This window comes from Argiope bruennichi, chromosome 8 (genome assembly GCF_947563725.1).
Source record: "Argiope bruennichi chromosome 8, qqArgBrue1.1, whole genome shotgun sequence".
Classification (NCBI taxonomy): domain Eukaryota; kingdom Metazoa; phylum Arthropoda; class Arachnida; order Araneae; family Araneidae; genus Argiope; species Argiope bruennichi.
Window position 1 is genome coordinate 18643289 of NC_079158.1, and position 20719 is coordinate 18664007.

The window sequence follows — 20719 nt, forward strand, 5'->3', positions numbered from 1 at the left end:
ATTCAAACATAAAAAATTAAAAAATTATTTTTCTATACAGTTTTTTGTTTCTGGGTCTATAATCATGCTTTTTTTCGACGGCATTCCATGTTTGTGTGTATGTACATGCACCTTCTTACAGCTACATAACCAAGAGTAAATATTAAAAATAAAATAGAGGAATTTAGCCTAAAACACTATTATGCTAGAATATCATGAACTGTACGAATCTATTTTTAAATTCTTACTGTATTTCGAAGCTATTCCATATTTGTTTGTGTGTGCACATTCTTGCAGCAACATAACTAAATGTAAATATTAAAAATAAAATAAAGTTAGACGAATCGAACCTAAAACACTACTATATTAGAATATTACGAACAGTACGAACCAATTTTTTAATTCATTTTTCAACTCCAGTTTATTTTTTTACACTCGGATGTCTCCTCTCAGAAACCAATCAAGCATCATTTTGACCTTTTTATTTTCTTAATTTTAATTTTAAAAATGCCTACAGAACAGAGGGTAAGAACAATAAATAATATTTAAATCGTAACACACACAAAAAAAAAAAATATTTTTCGGAGTAATAAACAAGTCCTTGCATTTGGTAAATAATTACGTATGCAACAAATTACTTGTCCGAGTGCAAAAGATTAAATTTTCTAAAAATCTGATAAATAAATGAGAGTTACGCATGTACTTTGGATTTAATGTAGCTTGAATGCAAATTTTGTAACCAACAATTGAACTTACTCCTGAAATGCTCCTTAGTACTTTGTAGGACTTTATTATTATTTATCATTCAGATTTCATTCATGAATATAGTTATTAAAATTAATTCAAGCACCGCAAAAACAAATGTTAAGAATTGCATTTCTTTATATAATTTAAATTGGCATTTAAATAAAAAGTTATTAACTTTGGATGACAATTTAAATTTAGAAGTTGTAGATATTAAAAAGATCTATATTTTGAGTTATTGAACATTATAAAGATTAGAATAAGAATTAATTTTAAGTACATGCAAATGTGGAAAAACATTTTTCCTTGTTTTTTTAATTGGAGCAAAATTTTTGGCATTTCACATTACCGTGTTTCATTGAATGGAATACCTGGTGAACATTTATGTTCCATATCTGGATTAATTTTTTTTTTTAATTAGACTTTTCTATAAACTTTCTTTACCCTATTTCGTATACGAAGCATATATAAAGTATCGTGATCGTCTAAAAATCCGAACTTCAGAGTTTCATGAATCTCCATATTTTGACTTCTATGAATTCGAAAAATACTGTTACGAATCTGTAATGCTGCTTCTCAGCATAGTTGGTTCCACCATCGGAAAGAATGTTTTACAGTCATCTGTACTGGACGGAGTCCGGTGTCGCGTCGGATGGTCCCGGAGCTTGGCGACAAACTTGGCGACTTTGGCGCCAAAATAGATTATACCCGAAACATCGGGAATTTTCCCGATCCGTCCAGTAGGAACCGAGATTCGCCTCGAACGTTCCTGATTGGTTGAGAGGCGTCTAGCCCTGCCTCCTGAGACCTATAAAAGGAAGCGGCCGCAGCTGCTAGGGCAGAGTAATCGGAAACGACGGTAAAGAACTGGCCTTCCAGAGCTAAGCGGAGCAGCGACGGAGTGAAGCTAGTGCTGAACTAAGCTGTGTGCTACTATCTGCAGTAGATTCTGTTGTATGCTGCTGTTTATGCTATTTTGTATGCTGCTGTGTATGCTGTTGTATGCTGCAAGTCTCGGCTGAAGATAATCGTCTTCTGTGCTGTATATAGTTGTCGTCTTTGTGCTTTCCTGTGTGTCTTCGTGTAAATAAACGTCATTGTTTTATTTTCTACTGCCGCCTGGTGACTGAGCGTTCTTCACACCATATAACCCCCACTATCCAAACGAACCGCGGGAATTTCGTAACAATACTTTTTGGGAAAAGGTCTGTCAGTCTGTCTGTTTTTGATTAAGACAATTCAAAACGCATTGCTCTGGACAGATAAAATTTGATATAAAGTCTTTATACCAAATTTGTATATTTCTATTAAATTTTGAGCAAACTCATTTCTGATAATGTCTGTCCAGCTATCCGAATGTAAGTTAACCCTTTCTAGGGCCGTGGGAAGTATGCTTCCCACCAAATTTATCAATCTTTGTAGCAATTATGCAGGTTGGCATAAGTTCTGACAAATTTTTTTAGCAAGTCAGAAACTTGGATGCTTCAGTTCTTTATCTCAGACAAAATGATGTGTCTTGATTTGTTACTTCATTATTAATTAACCAAATTAATTCATTAATGAAATTAAATTTATCTAATAAGCTAAATGAATCCCTTTTCTTATTTTAATTTCAAGCCTAAAAATATTTTAACATAATATGACTAAAAAAATGACCCTTTAAAGGGTTAACATGGTAACTAAAAAACAAAGAGAGTTAGGTGTTTAAAACTTAGTACACAGATTTAACCTCTATAATGTAGACATTTGTCAAAGTTTGTGTCAAATCTAACAAGGAGTTGAACATTTGTCAGTCTGCACTTCCAGAACTATGCAAAAGCGGTAACCCAAAAACGCAATGACTTAAATATCTCAAATTTGGCATGTGATTTTTCTCACTGCAATTGTAGTTCTATGACGAATTTTGGTTTCAATCATTTGGGAGAAAATGCGTCCAAAATGCAAATTCCCTTTTATTAGAAAGTGTGCGAGAAAGTTTTGGGGAGATCAGTTTCGCTGTTTTCGACTTACTGAAGTTAAAATTTCGCCAAATGGAATAAGACATTACGTTAGGTAGTCATAAAATGACAAGCCGAATTTGATATATATTAAGTTATCATGTTTACATACTTTTGAAAGTGCAGAATGTAAACAAGGTCAACTCCTTGTTGGATTTGGTCTAAACTTTGAAAGTATATTAAAGTATAAGTACATTATAGAGGTTGAATCCGCATACCGAATTTTATCCATCTAGCTCTCTTGATTTTGTTGTTATCATATTCACTTATATTCGAGCAACAGACACTCCCTCTGAAGAGATTTGCTCGAAAGTTGAGAGATATCTTCAAATTTGATGTAAAGATTATATACCAAATTTCATATATCTAGGTCAAAGTGTTTAGTTATCTTTATCACAGACAGACGGACAGACAAACATTTTTCGGAAAGGTGAGTTTTGAATTGAGGGAGGTTTTTTTAGGTTTTAGTTATATTAACGTCCCGTTTTAAAGCAACACTAGGGCTATTTTGGGACGGACCTCGTCATTTTGAACCGCGGTCAGATGACGAAGACGACACCTGAGATGGCAGCCCCCTCTCCACACCAGCGGGAGGACGTTTGGTCATGACGGATTTAACGTGCAACAGACCCCTTTACACGACGGTTCTTCGGAATCGGGTCACGAACCCGAAACCCTCCGGTTCCGAAGCCGAGACCTTACCACCAGGCCACCTCGGCCCCTTGAATTGAGGGAGATCTGTAACATGAATTTTTGTCAAAATTTCGAGTTCGATTTTTTTTAATCATTACAATAGTTTTTCCATACTTCGTGTACGAGAAAATAAAATCTTCAAAAAATTAAACAATATTAACTATGAATTGATATTAGCAGGAACAAATTCCTAGTTATCATGAGTCATCATGTATTAAAAGGGGACACTCAGAAAATAAATTTATTATCAAATGTCAGGCACATATTTTTATCTACTTAAAAATCTACCCTAAAATGAAATTCATCAGTATGCTACAACCATCAAAATATTATTGCTTCTGCGAATTATCTATAAAAATTGATTTAGAAAAGTCTTTTTTCCACTGCTGTGCATCTTGTTTGATAAACTCAGTTAAATATAAGGAAAAGACATTTCTTCGATACATTGCCTGCCGTATCACACATATTCGTGTGTCAGTAAACATTCACAGTCAGTGCAGAATTTGATATGAGTAGAATGCGCCTGTGCTTAGTTCATATCTCCTTGTTTTTACATGCTGTTTATCGTGTGAGTCGCATGTGATTCCCATTTACCATCTAAATAGATATTCTTATTTCTACTACAATTAGAACACAGCAAGGAAGCAAGCATCTAATTAGACAGTGGTCCGAATTCCAGGCATGAATTATAGCAGCGATTGTGTTAAAATACATTTTCAAAATACAATACATTTTATTAAAATACTTTTTTTTCTATTCGACTTTCTAAGTTAATTTTATTACTCAAGATTTTAAGAATAGTTTGCAATACACTGGGAAATATGATGCCGGACTTCATTATAAGTAACAATTTAAGTATACGTTAAAATGCCAAATTAAAACAATTTGTAATTTATCAATAAAAACAATTTGTAATTTTTATTTCATCTTTAAAATAAGAATTACAAATTCTAAATTTGTAATTTTTATTTCATGTTTAAAATAAAAATTACAAATTCTAAATTTGTAATTTTTATTTCATCTATAAATTATAATTTGTATTCATCTCTAAATGTAATTTTTATTTCATTTCTAAATGTAATTTGGAATCATTTGGAATCATTTTAATGTACTCGTTACCTGAAGATTCACTTTCTTAATTTATAATCTCGCCCCATTCTGATGTATGAGAATGAATCGCAATTTCGAGATAAGTTTTACGATCCTTATTATTTTCATTGCCCAAAACAGTTTAACTGATTTTATATTATAATAATAACTGATATATGAAAACATTTATGAATGATTATATATATGATTATGAAAATAATGAATTATTTTATATCATAAAGATCTGTAAACACTTTAATATTCGAAACTTTTCCCTTTTAGCGTGTTTGTTCTCATAAATGACATTAACAAAAAAAAATCTTTCAGATCAAAATTTAGATCAAAGATGTAGGTGTAACAAAATAGGAAACCGTAATATTTATACACAATAACTATCATAACTATGTTAATATAAATCACGGCATATTTCATTTTTAATAATCAAATAAGAAATTAAAAAGCAGGTTTCAGCGTAATTCTTTTGAAATGAAAGCGGGGGCGAATCGTTCTCATATTCAATTATCTCTAAGAAAATCAACCATTCAGTGATCTGGGACAAATTACCACCTGATTTTTTTCTATATTGCCAGTGGAAAATAGATACAATAAAAGCAGAATAGAAAGGAGAAATCGGCAAGCGTCTTTCGAAATATATTTTCTGATAATGCAAAATATACCCGATAAAAAGAGGAGGATATTTGAATTATGTAAAGTGGTTCTTTTCTCTATTCTAATAGAACATGTACATTTTATGACATACAATATTGATTTATAATTACAATGGAAATTTAAGGAAACAGTGGACTTTGAAATAAGCAAAAATGGACGAAAACGGGAAATTTTATTATTATCATTTCATAACCAAAATATATGTTTATATTCAACTAAAACAGTGTTATAACATGTATTGTTCAATATAATAAATATTTGAAGGGTTAAGAGGAAACAAAAAATACATATTAAAGACTTTTCTCAAAATGATTCTAATTAGATTCAAATATATTTGATGTGTTTCAGGTGTCTTCATTTTTGAAGAAATCAAATGAAATTGATAATAAGAATTTAGGCCAAACATTAAAAGAAAATGGGGAAGGCATTTTATGTTTAGAGTTTTTTTTATCTCGATAAAAGTCAATTTTAGTTCAGAAAAACATAAATTTCTTATGAAAATTCAGTAAGTGTGCATAAAAATATTTCTAAAATATTAGCATTTTATTGGAATTTCAAAATTATACGTACATTGGATAATAAGAAAAAAATAACAGAAAATAACAGAAAAAAAAGCTAAAAATTAAATTGCCAAGAATATTTTTTAGAAAATAATATATTTCGCTTTAAAATGTTTTTCAAGAAATTTGACGTATTGATATTGTAATACATATGCATAAAAAATTTTATAACCCTGACTGACTAATTCCCAAAAGTGTCTAATAGAGACCACTGTCCCCTTAACTGTGAAGAATTTCTCGAAAGTAAATATATTAAATATATTCCCTATATTTTTACATCTCACAGGAATATTTGGGCAATCGAGGCACTTTACTTGAACGGGCATTTTGTATGTTTTAATATTGAAAGAATTAAATCCATTACAAATCTAGAGAGCTATATTACTATATTCTTAGCTGTCGGATATGTTCGATTTATGTTCTGGATCATTGCGTTTGCAGAGACGATGAGGTTTCAGACCAATATAAAACTGATTGCTCTGCGATATAAAATTTTCATTTCGGGGATTTATCGACCTGGTGACAAAATATAGTTTAAAACAAAATATCTCTGGCTCAGATTATGACCATTATATCTCAATTCAATACAGTAATTTTCAAAATATAATAAAGGAAGTTATAAAAACCTTACCTCCAGTTGAACGGCGATACTGTAAAAATCGGATGCACAGAACAATTGAAAAAAAGAAATCGTATACCCACTCGGTATGAGGAAAATAGTAAAAGAGTGCGGGCATTATGAAGACGAGAAATTATTTATAATGAAATTTAAAATATTATTTGTGTCTATTAGGTTAATTAGAAACTGCAGTGTTTTACAGCCTGTTGACACCGATCACCGAAGATAGAATACAAAACAAAACATCCGGTGGAGAAGAAATCACGTGATTGTTTGTGAAGAGTAAAAGCTAAAAGTAGTTGTTAAAGGTAGGTTCACACGAAGCCAACTATTGCGCGCAATAGAAGGTCACGCCTACTTCAGTAAAATCACGTGACTGCTACGGGACAATGGCAAATGGTTGTCCCGTCGCGACAACTATTAGCCATTGTCCCCACGTTGTCTCAACTGTTCACACGGGGATAATACAGGGACAACAGTAGAGAGACAACAATTGCGCGCAACTGTTAGCCTCGTGTGAACTCAGCTTTAGGATTTCGATCGTAATGAGGATTGTCATGGGAGAAAGTATGACATTTACATGGACAAAGCAAACCTTTAATCGCAACCATTAACTTTTAGTATATTTCTGGACACTTTTTGTTAATTTATATATTTCTTTTTTTTTCTGATGCTAATATTTATGCTGAAAGATTTTTATTTAAGCATAAACTGTATCAAGTCGTTCTCCTCCAGAAAAGTTAATAACGTTAATCCAATTGTATCCCTTTATTTCTAACCAGGTTTGAAAATGGTTAGATCTATCCCTAATTAGCGAACTTGTGGGTGTGGAAATGGTCTATTGGAAATATTCATCCATCCATTCATCAGATCTCCAAAAAATAATAAGGTTTTTAACAATAATAAGGATCGATTTATTATACTTCAAAAAGAACAAAACACGAAAAATTCAAAATAAAACAGTAATTGTAGCTTACTTGAGCTGGGAAAAATGTTAAGTTAAAACCGGCTAGGCTGCATAGTGGGTAGTGATAGTCGTCATTGTTCAGCTTGCACAGCATATAGTGATAAATCGTCACATGGGTTCAAAGCGGAACTCTTAGAATGTGTTGTGTGTTGTGACTTATGGCACTTTACCAAGCCCGCTGACAGTTATCTGTCAGCGGCTCCATCTAGGGCCAAGAGTACGACTTAGCTACTCACGCATCACAAACCTTTTTACGAGATGGACTTCATTCATGCATTTCATTCACTCATCCACAGATCGTAATTTAGACCTGAAGCAAAAAACGAATCCCTCTGAACCAGTATCCCCAGTGGTATTACTCTTGACATGGAGGATTTTGTGACCACAGATTTATAAGTGCGCCAGTCACCACACACACTGGCGGAACCCCGCCAGCCGGAGAATCTTCGGCTGGCGGGGTTCGAACTCATAACCTAAGGGATGCGAATCCAACGCCCCACTCTTACAATAAAATTAGAATATGACTTTTATTCCACAGAACTTCTCCGCAACGGAAGAATTGTAATAACAAATTCCGTAGAAAATTATTTAATGGAAATACTAAAAAAGTGTGTAATCAGAAAACGTTTAATAATTGAAAATGTTATGCAAAAACTATCAATCATCAAAAAGAGAATCATGACTAGCCTTTAACGAGTAAGTAAGTGATAGCAATCGGGCATTTTTACATATTGATACAGATCAATAAAAATGTTTTTAAACCGAAATTATAATAAAATATTTTTTTAAAAATTCAAATTTACTAATTAAAATTTTTGCCCTTTTTTATTGTGCGCAGTTAGTTTGCAATAAAAATTTAAAAGTGGGTTAACATTAACTTCTTACTCAGTAACTCTTTGGTAAACGTTTTCTTGTTTACTCAGTTATATCATAACCCAAGCATCAATCAGAAAATTTCTATAAATCATCGAATCATTCGTCAGCAGCTTTCCACTTGCTATTTGGATTCACAACAACAACAATTGTGTGGATACCAAATGGCTTTCTCAATCTATTTCTTTTTACTAGATAAAAGTCTCATTTCAAATCTTTGCCAGATGACGTGGATGGCATCTAAACAGAAATGATACTTTCCACACTTCTACGCTACATCAATCTAACGCAATGAACCACGATGGCCCATTTAACATACACCAGTCTAGATGCAATGATAATTTCTGCAGAATCATTGTCGAGGCACTTCCACCAAGCCGCGGAGCTTCCTCTAAGGTTCTTTCGTAGATGATATTCGAAGAACATTTGGAAAACAAATATATCGGATCCTTGGACTTAAAACACAATTTTTTGTAAGACGATGTATATAACATACAACAAAAATTTAAATATTTTGCTAACTTAATCTCTTTTGTTAATTTGACATTAAATTACGGAAGCCTGAAGATTGAGTTTAAAACAAGATTTTCTGATTTTGGTTTTAAAAAATATTCTTTTTTTAAAAATATAATTTAGGTTCTCTAAGCGTATATTACTGGAAATTATCTATATCCGGGGAAATTCGAGTTTGATGACACAATGAAGTGAAATGGAAGATGTTATCATTTTACAAAATTATTGTTCTATTTGCTATTTAAGTTCAGTAAGATTTCAGTATTAACACATCCAAACAACGTATTAGAAGTTTTTACAAGTTCTAAAAGGTATTGAAATTTTAAAAAATAGCTTTCCTGTAGTTTGAATCAATTTAATTAACACGAATCTTCTTTTTTAACAACAAAAGATATGTTATGAGATAACTTTGAAATTTTGAGCCGCGGTCATATGACAAGTGAGCTGGACAATTCTCTCGAAGTTTCGACAGTGGGAACTCTTATAAAGAAAATTGAAATATGGATGTTTGTCTTGAAGATCATCAAAAAAATTGCCAATGCGATCAAAATTTCCTCATCTTAGGAAAATAAAGGAAGTCAAAAAACAAGAACTCATTTTCCTTGTTTCTTTTCTACTGTGTTTTTTAAAAATAATCATTGTTTAAGAAAAATAAAAAATATATTTTTTTTTTACTTTCCCCTACACGAATCGTTAAAACTTTCAAATCGGTGCATGGATGCATTTCTACATTTCAGACAAACCCAAATATGGAAATTTCAGTTTAGAATTATGTAGGTTTGGGTACACAATATCTAAAGAAAAAAGAACCAGATAAACTTATGAAATTTAGTATGTCATCCTTAACACTAAGACAGTAAATTTTGATTCATTTTTTGCTCACCCAATTTGATTGATAAACCGGAAATTTAAAAAGTAAATGGATGAAATATTACATTTTGGTATTAGCACCAGACTTGTAGTTCTATTAAATATTATTAACGAAGAAACGAATGAATGAACTGTTACATTTTGTTTTAGCACCAGACATATAGAAGTATCAAACTTTTTATCAAATCCATAAATTAAATTGAACACATGGTTTTGGTATTAGCATTGCAAATTTATACTAAACATTTGTCGCAATCTGTCAAAATAAAAATGTCATGAATTCATGCGAAATATTCTTTTCTTCAAAAGTTAGCATTAAATGTGCCTTATGAAAGAAAGCTTAAAAGAAAAATACTTTTGCATTTTTCATTTTTTGAAGAACGCCAGTAAGATTTACAGTTTGGACTATATTCATCTCCGAGTTTGAAATAGTTGCTAAAAAGTATTTTGTGATTATTATTTATGCACAAAAGCAACTGGATTGGTCTCCCCGAAACTTTCTCGCATATCCTCTGAAACAGGCTCTGTTCCTTTTCCTATGTCCTTATAAAATTGTGTCCCTTGAGTACAAATGCCACCCCATTGAATACCATGAGTGCCCCGATATTTATTTTCAGAGTCCTGCATATTTATTTATCGAGGTTTCACTGTATTTAGAAAATTGGAAACTTATTTGCAGAGTTTACTGAAAGAGGTTTATTTTCACACTCAAAGAGCTCTGGTGAAAAACGTTGAAAAACTGATGCAATGAAACCTTAAAAACTGATGCCTCAAGAGTTTTATGCGAGCGCATTAATGTCATGAAAGCATATATGTCTGTAGTCCAGTGGAACAAAAAAGACTTTATAATGAATAACATTTCCAATGTTTTCAACAACTAAATATCATTTCTCTGGTTCTCACCTTAACCGAGCTGCAATGTTGTTGTTTTTTTAGAGCACTTGTCTTAGACAAGCCTGCTGACGAAGTCAGCGATTTTAAATCGAGAGGGCGTCTCTTGTTTCAGTAGCGCCATCTAAGGCCAAGAGTACAACTTAGCTACTCATGCTTCACAATCCTTTTTACGGGATGTACTTCATTTATCCATTTCATTCAATCAACCCCAGATCGTAATTTAGACATGATTCAGAGAACGATCATCTCTGATCCAGTACCCCATTGGTATTGTCTCGACTTAGAGGCTTTATGGCCACGACAGATTTATACATGCGCCAGCCTCCACACACACGGGAGTCTTTGGCTGGTGGGGTTCTAACTGACAATCCAGCGGATGCGAATCCAACACCCTACCAACCAGGCTATCCCGGCCCTGCAATGTTTAGATTGATTTTTACATATTTCGCTTCTAGTTACAAAGAGACCAGTTCTTTGTTTGGACATTTATAACAATTCTCTAAACAAAGCTGACAAAGACTGCTTTGATAAAGATTGCTTGTGAAGTCTCTTTTTTTTCACAAATAAAAAGAAACATTTTAACATGCGTATTGTCATTTTTTTAAAAAAACATGGTTTTTAGAAGAATTAGAAGACATAAGTGGGAGTAAATATTTTTATAGGAGTATAAAAGAACTTTTAACAAAACAAAGGAAATTAAAAGAAACGAGCTAACACTTGGACAAGTATCTCTGATCGGTTTACTTTGTAGAATTTAATCAAGCGAAAGAGACGATTAAGTTTCCGAAACAGAAATAATACGAGAAACCTGTTCAGTTCTCACGCTTTTTTTTATTGAGACAAAACTTTTTATTCCATTTCCTTGTTTTAGGTGAAGTGAGGTTGCTTTTAATATCTCATAGCTAAAAAAATTCAAATGGTAACTGATTTTTTTTATTTTGAATTGGGAATATTTTACGATTATTCAAGAGAAAGAGGATTCCATGATTTCTTCTTTTTTTTTATACTGAAGACAGCACGAATTTGTTATTGAGTAATGCTGGATTTGTAAACTGTTTTAAAGAGAAATACTCAGTATTAATAATAAAAAAGTAAAAATGAATCTTTAATGTATAGGATGATTTAATCATAAATAAATAAATAATAATAGGAATACTCCTATTTTTCTAGATAATGTGATGGGATTATTTATAATTTTATGCTAAAATCCTAGAATTTTCTGTTTTAATTTTTTTTAGTATAAAAAACTTAATATGGATTAAGTATACAAATGTGCTGTTACAAAATTAAGCATTATAATTTGGATGATCTCTAAGTTTTATGCTTTTTTGAATATAAGTTTTTGAAACTATGCCTGTCTACTTGGTTTAGTTTGGTTTCATTAATTAAGTTAACTAAATTAATTTCGTTTAATTTATGTTAGTTTCAGTTTAATATTAATTTAGTTTAATTAATTTAATTTGCTCAATTTTATTTAATAATAATTTAATTTCGTTTATTTAAAATATAATTTAGTTTATTTATTTAATTAGTTAGTTACACTTAATTAAGTTTAATTTAATTAATTAATAACTCCATTGAGCTATTTTGGGATGAATAGCTCAATTGAGCTCTTTCCATCATTTTGAAATAGAGGAGATTTCCTATTTATTCGTGTGTAAATTAACACAATTACATGAAATCAAGACAAGACTCACTGGTGCTCAAAAATTGCAAATTTTTTAACATAGTGTATCAGCATAATGTGTCTGTCGTGTGTGGGTTGCAATATCTTAGAAACGAAAACAACCAGATAAATGAATTTGATATATTGTTATTTTGTTTGACCGCCAAAACTGTGAAGATTTATATCATTTTGAACTAAATCTGTCTGATGAGATTAGTTATCTATAAAACTAATGAATACAAACCTGGAAGTGGAACAAATTAAATGCATGGAATTCGGATTGAGGCCTATAAGTGAAAATTACAAATATATATCAGATTACTGAATATCAAATGTATGCAGATTATAGACGAGATTGTGATGAACAAACTCATCTACAAAAATGAATCTTTACTATAATTAATAACTTAATCAGTAAATATAATTGTACAATCAGTAAATATAATTGCATCTGTAATACTGGACGGAATTTAAAAATATAGCTGTCGATGCAAAATTGCAACTTCTGTTTTGTCGTCTAGCAACTAGAACCAGTTTTTCATGAGTGTGGGCGAATAAAGTTAAGCATTAAGAAAATTATCAATGGAACTTTAAACTTTACGTTTCATTTACACTTTTTCAAGTTGGATTGCAGCAAAGATCAATGAGCTGAAGTATGCATTTTTTTTTTTTAGTATTCTATATTATGCTGATTCTTTGTATTCTCATTACACGTTAGAATTGGAAATTATTCCTATTATCTTCTTTCTGCGTTTTTTATTTTGTAATAGGTAATGCATTTTAAAAGATCACGCTGTGTTCCTATCTGATTTTGATGATTTGTTTTGATTAAAGTGTTCATAAACTTTATATATAGAGAGAAGATCCCATTTCAAGAAAACGAAGATTTGTGTGAGAGAGTGATTGCTCGATGAAAGGCGAGGCAAGACCAAGAAAAAAAAATTAATTACGGAATCACAAACTTCATTTTTCTTTACCTTATTTTATTTACATTTTTTTTTACTCTGGATTGTAGCAAAGCTTGATGAATTGAGGTCTGCAGATTCAAAATATTTTCATTTTAGTTCAAAGCTGTTGCTAACATCTTCTTTCAGCCTTATTTTTATTTTGTATTTGGTATTGCATTTCTTTTTTCTATTAGTGGATCATCATTTGCTTCAAATTTATTTTAGGAATTGGTTTTGATTTGAGAGTTTGTTAACATTATGGACCGAGAAGATTCCACTACAAGAAAACAAAATTTTTAATGTTAGTATATATTAACATTAAAAATGATGATCCACTAACTAAACACTAAATGATCATCCAAAAATGATGATAATTGTCACAGTACATTTTGAATATTTAAAATGTACTATAAATAATATTTTTTTATTTCTCTTCTTTTTTTTCTCTTCCTTTTTTATTTTTTATTCACTGTTTGATATTCTCTGATACGACTTCTGTAAATTTATCTGTAACAATCATATCCGAGATATTAATAGACCGTCTTGAAGGGAGCATCCTCTAGTTTCAAAGAAGCTTTTCGAAGCTTTATTAGCTTATAGCTTTTTCGAAGAAGTTAATATAAATGGAAATATTAAATAAAATCAATTGGAAATAAAAAATTGTCTCACCTTTTCCCTAAAAGTTCATTTAATATGTACTTGAAACTCTATTAGTTCTATTATATATTTCTTTGCTTATTGTTATACCATTTATTTTCTACTCAAAACAACATCATCATACAGATACAGATAAATTACGATTCATATGTTATTTTCGTTCATCTTTAAAAGCTTCTTATAACATATCTGAATAAATGCTATAATGTATCATACAGTATTTAAATAACATATCAACTGTACTATCAATCATAACAGCTACAAATCATTTGGGACCATTAGTTCGTTTCACAGGACTTGGAATACATACTCAAGGAATGCATTCTTAAGGATGCACAAAGTTTGCAGAATAATGCACCAATGTTAATGCACCAGTGTTAATGCAAATGCTTTTCTTCATTTTGTCTCATACATAATTAACGCTTCTTCAATCCTTAATGAAGTGATCTCAGGAAAATCTTATCTATTTAATCTATGGAGTGTTTTTTGTAGAAGAATGAACTACAATGTTTTGGAGCAATTTGGGAAGGAAATTTTTCCCCGGGGAATTAATATAAGAAGGTTACATTTTTGATACTAATTTACGCAGCTCTCTTAAAAGGTTGCTGCTGTTGTTAATTTCCGATCACTTTTTTATGACACATATATAATTAAGAAATGTAAGCTATTGAAGCAAGTCTTTTGATAAATAATGCATTTCATATAAGTTGCCTAAAGGAGTCGATTTAATTCCTTGCCAGTGTTTAAAGGTTAAAGAAGCATCCGTCTTTTTTTAATATTTGAACCAGGATATGCAGTTTAGCTGAATTCATTATTGCATAAAAGATCAATAATTCAGGATCAATCGTAAAACATTCTTGAAAGTGAAATTCATCCTAATTGTTTGAATTTAAAATGCTGCAAATTTTTCAAATAACATGAAATGAGATTGTATAACAAAAATATTCTGAACATTTATAAGAAATGTCAACAAATTATTAGTATATATATAATACTAAGATGCAAATACTTTGTATTGGGTAAAATAAAATTTTACATTTTTATCAAAGTAAAATACAATTTAGTTCATTGATTAAATAACGAGTTGTATCTTTTAAACTTCTTCTCATACTACATAAACTGCATATTGTAGATCTTCGGCAAAGCAGTGAAAGTCAGAAGTGCTCAGATTTTTATTTTCACAATCCCGCTCTTGTATACTTTTCTTCTTCATAGCAGAGCCACTAACTACACTATACATTTTGGACATCTCTATTAATTAACCAGTTGAAGACAAAATTTTATCTTATAGTACATTATATCGATACACCACAATATTTTCTGTAGTTATCATGTTTATTTGCTCTCAGCTAGACTGACTAACATTTCGTATTGCATTTCGCATTGCATTAACATAATGCATTTCGTTCAAGATTCGACAAAAAAAACTATGTACAAATATTATATAAAGAATACCTACTGAATTTAATTTGACTAGTTTGCTTTGGGTTATTAAGTTCACAAGCAAACATAATTCCAAAAGGGTGTTTTACGAACTCAACGAGGCCTGGAAAACAACTTAAAGCATTTAATTTGCCATGTAAATATTTATGGAAAGCCCAATCTATCATCGGATGTAACAAACTAAAAGCAGATGATATTCAGCGGAAATGGTCTCCCGTAAAATTTCCACACATGCTTACTCTAATCAAGTTGAATTTATGTTTTAGATACAACCGAGGGAAACCAAAATTTGACACAAAATATCAAATGCAATCATAAAAACATAGACTAAATTTTATATTGTGTTTTTGAGTTATTGCATTTGCATACTTCTAAAAGTTGTTGCGACTTATGGCACTTTTCAAGCCCGCTGACAGTTATCTGTCAGTGATTTAAGCAGAGTGAGCGTCTCTTGGTTTTTCAGTAGAGCCAACTAGGGCCAAAAGTACGACTTAACTACTTAATGCGTCACATTCGCTTGCACAACCGCTTTTTACGGGGTGGGGGGCACAATCACACACCTCACAGATAGAACACAGAAGAAGAACAACCATGCCCAAGCTGGAACTGGAACCGGGGACGCCCAGATTATAGGGAAGATGCGCTACCCCTATGCCAAGACGCCGAGTCAACACTCTAGCAACAAGGTAATCACATAAAACTTTGAATAAATCGCATAAATATATCTTGATACCATGAAGATACCATATTATGAGGATACAGACATGCAGAATTTTTCTCAACTTTGTGTCTGTATCCATTTGGCAAGATTCGTCTACTCTCAAAATTCAGTTAAATCAATCAATTAACTTACAAATCGAGAACCGGAAATGTGAAAGTTATGTTTTGTCATTAAGAATGAAAGTACAAATTTTATAAATCAAGTAACGAGAGAAAAATGGCGATTTTAAAATAATTTCTATAAACAAATCAAGTTTTAAAAAGAGTTATCTTTAAAAAAAACACTCTAGAAAGATCTGAAACGTTAAATCACTTCTGGCCCTTGAAGTCGAATGCGATACTTTCCCCTTTGTAGATTTCGTATCTAAGATAGTAAAAAATATTAACTATAAAAGTGAAGACGGGAAAATAATAATTTTGTTCTTTATCTAAGTAAGAGTTTGAAATGAAATTGGAAATAAATTAATTCTGGAATTTGATTGGGATAATTTTCCGTGGTGGCAAAATGAAATCATTTTTTTTTGTATATAATATTACTTTTGCAGAATATAAAGGCATCTGAATTCATTTCCATCGTGCTCCTTTCTTCAAAGGGAAACTACAAAGAGGAAAGGAATTTTTCGCCCTCAAAATAGTTCTTTGGAAAAAGGAATCGTCGTCTATTTCTCTCCTTACATCTCTGAGATTCGGTGAGAAACCACCTGTTTAAATTTTAAACTAGAATCCCTTAAAAGCTTACATTTTTAAAGATATATACGTGTATATGTGCGTGTGTTATGATAAATATAATAAGCCTATAATTATGTATAATTAATTACATTTATTGTAGCATATACTCACACACACACACACACACACACGCGCGTGCAACTTCAAAAAAACTTCAAAAACTTCAAAAATGAAAAATCGATTTAATACTTATTGTATAGGATTTATGCTAGCAAATATCATACAAAGGGTTTATGTCATTTATAGTTTTTAAGTTTAAAAACCACATTTTACCATATCTCTGACAGATGTTCGAAGGAGACTTTCAATGTAATTTTTATGGATATATGCACATCGTAGAAGGTTATTAAAAGTGTGGACTCAAAAAATAATACAATATTTATTAACTTCCAGTAATATTTTTTTAAATGGAAATTTAATACATAAATTGAAATGCTTAAAATTTCGTTTAAAATAAACACATTCAATACCATGCTAAGTTTATACAGGGTGTCAAAAAAACCTTGACAGTGGCTTTTATTCCGTAACTATTGATCATAGACATATACTGCAAATTACAAAATTGAGTAAAAAAGGATGTAAAATGTTATGAAATCAATACAAATTTTCAGGGGATTAAACTTCAAAAAAATACAAAATTTAAATTTTTATATGGACCCTGTACAAAAAAAATTCCCAGTGAGTAAAATGTGCCCCATCCTCTAATAAGATCATGTACAAAATTTCAGCAATTTATCCCAAAAAAACTCGAAGTTATGAAACTACATAAATGTTGACTTAAACCACTTTTCGATGCCTGGATATGAGTTCGCAAAGAGGAAAAATCATGTCGGATGTTTGTGTTTTAGGGGTCGCACACAAATTAACAAAGAAAGTAATGATTGAATAAATAAATAATAATTTTGCTATTTAATAATTCAAAAGTATTAAAAATTTGTAAAAATAATAACTTAAAGGAAAGATTACATTTTTAAGTTATATTCTGTAATTCATGATAGAAAGTTTTAAAGTATTTTTCAGGAAGCAGAGATTTAAAAATTTATATTTAAAACTAAAGATTTCCTTATGATTCACTGAAGCTGTGCACATTTGCATTTTAATTTGTGATTGATCCTTCACCAACTTTGTTTTAACATATCTTTGAGAGTTTTCATCATAAAATTCTAAAATTTTGTACATGACCTTATTAAAGTATGGGGCACATTTTACTGATTGGGGGATTTTTTTTTCTAAGGAGTCCGTATAAAAATTTAAATTTTGTAATCTTTTAAGTTTGATCACCTGAAAATTTAATCGATTTCATAACATTTTACACCTTTTTTACACAACTTTGTAATTTACAGTATATGTCTATGATCAATATTTAAGGAATAAAAGCCTCGGTCAAGGTTTGTGAGACACCTTGTATATATTAACATTAATTTCGCATATGCCGCACTCTATTACTTGTGACTTAAAGATAGGATTTTTAAATTCATCGCCAAAGATCTACAAAACGTGTACTGTCAAAGCCAAATCAAAATGAATTGAATATATCAATCACCGTTCAGCATGCTGTTATACAAAATGGACAAGAAAAGAGTTTCTGAAAATGTCATGCCGCATATTTATAAAAAAGTTATCACATGAAAAAAACCTCTTGATTTTTATTACTGTATAAGTGGTACTTTTTAAATCTCGATTAAAGTAGCATTCGTCTATATAAATTACATTTCTCAGAAAAGAGGGATTTGATTTTACCGAAAATAGTGTCAAATTGAAAACTTTTAGACATCGATTGTGTAGCCGTCCATATAACTATTGTATCAGTACGTTACACCACAATTTTGAATGTATAATAATTATCATGTTGAAATATTCTTCATATTGTCAGTTTTGAAATAATAAATTCTGATCTGTTTGTTCATACACTAGCAGGATATTTGAAAAAATAGCCAAGTTATCAATTTCTGCATCACATGTATGACGCCTCATCATGACCATTTCTCTCCTGGAAAGTAAGGATCTTGTAGTTGCAATCACCAAACCGTTCTGTAAATATATTTCCTAGAAGAATGCCGATAATTTTTTTTTAAAAAGGAACATTTGTACTTTTCTACAACCAGAGCAGCATTTTGATTTCCTGCTGTATAAATCGTCAGTATATCGAAAAGTTCCTTGCTACTGAAATATGTCATTTTATAAGAAAACATACAAGTGCGAGCAAAGACTTCAATTTTCTTGCTCGGTATTCTGATGCTTCTCTGAGATATCTTAAATGTTAAGCTTCTAAAATTTCTTTTTCCTCTTTATAAAACCGATATTGCAACTATCAAACAATCAAAGCGAACAACATTACACGTGATTAGCAATTTTTTTTATGGTCGTAATGATTGAATGATGTACTGCGAGAAAAATATTTACATATGACAGTTTTTTTTTTTTTTTTTTTTTTTGTGAATGTTGAATAATTTGCATTTCTTAAAAAATGTTCTCATCTAAATTTGTGATTTTCCCTCTAAATTTAAAAAAGAGCATATCTCTCCAAAATTTGCAAATAAAAAAGTGCAATTTTTTGAGAACTTCGACGAATGCAAGATAAATACTTTATAATTTATTTTTACACTTTAGAAAGCTTATAAAATTTCATTTTTAAATTTTTTTATTACCAGCCTCCATAGATCCAAAACATTTTTTTTACAATTGCCCACCTTAATTAATGAAATTGTATTTATATACTTAAGTGCAATATTTAGGAAAATGAAAGCTTATTTCACTTTTGGAAAATTCTATAAATAAATTTCTGTAAAACTCGGCGATATGAAGATAACATATGCTTTTTTTATTAAAATTTTGGGGGAAGCAAAATAATTGGTTTTACCATAGTTTATAGAAATATTTGTACTCAATGGTGGCAGAAAAAAAGGATGAAAATAAGAACAGTTTTAAAAACACGCTTTTATTAAGCGATAGACACTAAACTAAGCGATAGAAGATATATTTTTTTCAAAAAATTAAATGGCAAATCAAAAATTCTAAAATGTGAAGGGCTGCTCGAGATATTTTTAGTAAATTGGAATATTAATTAGATTCATAATACAGTCGGAGAAAAATTATTGCTTTTTGGCGCTTGGCGCTTTTTCAAATTTATTTTGACTATATCTGGCATGTTAGTTGCAATTGTTTTATAAAATTTGTGATGGGGAATGGATTTTAGTTGAAGACCTGTACTCGAAGCCTAGTTCAATCTGTTAAAGAAAATAAAACTATTGTTATATTTTAGAAACAATAAGTAAAAGTTAAGCTTACACTTGTTTTCAACATATGAAACCTATCTAAAATAAGTTTAAAAAAATTCATGGCAGCAAAATATCAACCGAAACAACACATTTTAATTTTTAATAAATGTTTAAGAATTTTATTTGCTATGATATTCACAGTAATTTATGAAGTCTAATTTTTTATCATATTATTTTTAGTACATCAGGATTTTATGTGTTTGTTTCGATCTTCAGATTTTTGATGGGGAAAAATTTCAAATTTTAGTACAGTATTAAAGATGTGCTTTTAAAACTTTTATTTTAGTTTTTTTTTCCTTTTAATATGTGTTGGAGTTTCAATATTATAATAAAAAAATGTATTGAAGGTTGAAAATTAAAGTTATGAAAGTAGTCCCTGGAATTTTAATTTTTCAAAATCTTTCAGCAGATTAATAACATCTAACTGTCATTATATTCATTACTTCATTCGGTATTTTATGTCATATTGTGGGACATTTATATGATATAATTCTATACATAATTAATAAAATTCTCTTTTCGTTGATTTGAAAATTCAAAGAAAATCCACAACTATCAATTATTCAATACAAATCTAAATGAGAAAAATTTGAACTGTTAGTTATGTCCGTATGCAACGAATTAGAAAGAGAGCAACGATTAAGATGGGAGTTTATGTTTAATAAAGGAAACCCATAGAGCAATATACAATTCGGTACATCTTGATTTCATCTAAAAATTGAATTCAGATTTAATATGGAACGAAATTTAATGCATTTCCTAATTATAGAACACTTACACCCACTCGCGCGAGCACACACACATACTAGAAA